This window comes from Nicotiana tomentosiformis, chromosome 8 (genome assembly GCF_000390325.3).
Source record: "Nicotiana tomentosiformis chromosome 8, ASM39032v3, whole genome shotgun sequence".
In the NCBI taxonomy this organism is placed as follows: Eukaryota; Viridiplantae; Streptophyta; class Magnoliopsida; order Solanales; family Solanaceae; genus Nicotiana; species Nicotiana tomentosiformis.
Window position 1 is genome coordinate 99008 of NC_090819.1, and position 2627 is coordinate 101634.

Consider the following 2627-nt stretch of genomic DNA (forward strand, 5'->3'; position numbering starts at 1 on the left):
CTCTGGATCGGGTCGTACGACCTCGGCAGAAATCGTGCTTAATAATAATTACACGATACTTGGATAGTTTATTATAGCTTGTAAAGCTATTTGATAAATTGGAAATTTATTGAAATTGAATTGCAGCTTGTAAAGCTATTTGATAAGTTGGAATTTTTATTGAAATTGAAGGATCTAATTAATAGATTAGAAATTATTGGAATTGAAGGAATTTAATTACTTCTGCTGGTTCAATAAAATTATTGTTAACTCTGTGAATCACGTTGATATAAATATTTCTATTCTCGGAATTATTTAATATTATTGACCCATAGTGAGTGTCATAGTCGGTCATCTCGTCTCTACCTCTTCGAGATTAGGCTTGATACTTACTGGGTTCACGTTATTTTCGTACTCATACTGCACTTGCTGCACATTTTATTGTGCAGGTACATATATGTATAGCGGCCTTGTGGGCGTAGAGGTGTGATTAATAATTGTGGGGACATAGGTGAGCTGCATTCTATATTACGATCTGCAGCTAACAGAGTCTCCTTTAGAGTTATTATATTTTCCTGTCTAATTTGTATTCTAGACAGATGCTGTATTTTATTTTAATTCCCTAGTAAATGCTTATGCACTTGTGACACCGGGTTTTGGGATGATTATGGGTTGCACTGTATTGGAAAATTTTAATGATATTAGTACGTATTTGGTAAATGTCATCTTCTGCTATTTAATTGAGGGGAACAACTATGACTTCAAAAATATTAAAATGATAATTTATTTAGTATTTATTGTTGGCTTATCTGACAGTGGTGTCCGACGCCATCACGACCTATAGGTGAAATTGGGTCGTGACAACATGGTATCAGAGCACTAGGTTCACATAGGTCTCACGAGTCATGAGCAAGTCTAGTAGAGTCTTGCGGATCGGTACGGAGACGTTTGTGCTTATCTTCGAGAGGCTACAGTGCTCTTAGGAATACTTCCCTTTTTGATTCCTCATCGTGCAATTCGATTCCTTTGAGGCTTATGCTTTCATTGCCTTCCTACTTAATCTTATGCGACGTGAAGCACTTGTTATAAATTGGGGATCGAGGAAAATTTTAATGGTACTACAGATGTAGTACATGATGCTTCTCCCTGTGTAATTAATTGGGCTATTGTCGTCGCCTTGCGAAATTCCACTCTGTCATTTCAAATTAAGTATCAGTACTACCTAATGTTTTGAGATTTGACATTGATCGTTATGATGACTCATGCGTTGTTATCGCATAGTGTTTATGAAATGGTAAAATGCCCGTCTATGTGTTAGGGCAGTAAACGACTTGAAATAAGGTTTTTCTTAGTACATGATTCAGAGGTTCCATGTTTTATTTCCAGCAGAGAAATAGGCAATCGGGCTATGAATGTTCATGTTTGGGGTTGATAGAGTAACGAAGCCTGATATTTTCGAGCGTGGTAGAGTTCTCACTTTTGATGTGGTATCATCGCCTTGTAAAATGCGTTAAGGTTTGCCAGTGTTATGGTTTTCTTCAACTCTCCTTCACGACAGGGTGTTAGGAATTGGTATAGGGGAAGCAGTCATTAAAGATCACGGTGTGCAGTGATTCAGGATCGAAGCAGTGTTCCTAGTATTGATGTCTCGAGAAGGATGATAGTCAGAAAGGTTTAAAACTGGTAACGAGCTATTGGTTCAAGTGCTACAGAGACGGATGTTGAGTTAGGGCAACAACTGGGCAGCGAAGGATGAGGAAGGACATATGGAAGGTGCCTTGCGGTGGTTAGGTTCCGAAAAGCCCAAGTGTAAGAAAACAGAAGCAGAGTAGTTGCTTAAAGGAGATGGTTGACCATAGTGGGAGAGTGGCAAGGTAGCATACAGGTTCTGTGGTAGGATAGCCACACGCCTTGGGGGGGGAGGGAAATTGAGTGATTTGGGATTTATGGTGGACAGTGACTAGGTATACGGACTTAATTTAGAATATTGGCTGCTATATTGAGGAAGATTGGATACAACAGGAGGGAGTTGCTTGATATGAAGAAGAATACAACATGACTTTGGATTGGAATGTATTGTCGCACCTTTAGTTGACGTCCATGAGGAGTGAACGGACTGGTGCAGCTGGTGAATAAACTTGAACTCAGGATGATCTACTGATTTCGTAGTAATTGCACCCAGTGCAACGACGTTGGAATATTTCGGCATGTAATTTCCACAAGTGGGTTATCTCTTGTGAGCACGTTAGCGGTCGCATGGCATTGACGAAGCTTCTGCGAATACTTTTTCTGGCTACCCGATAAGAGATTTAATATGTAAATATGGCTAGTGGTTCGGAGTGTTTATTAAAGGTTAATAGAAGGATTTCGAGAAAATTTGGCGAGTTGGGTGTGCAGGATTATGTCAACGATGAAGAAAGAATCTTGGTGGATTCCAGAATTTTGTAAATTGTAGCTTCACGCTAAGTGGGAGAGCCCCACTGTCTATGATTGGATTGTGTAGTGTCAACTTGTGCGGTTTCTGGTTATCGGTGTATTGGTGGGTCATTGCAACTAAGTAAAGCAAACATCAATGGTAATTTGAGAAAAGTATTTGGGGAATGTGTGCCATATTTGGCCTTATCAATTCACATTCAGGTTTTTGGAAG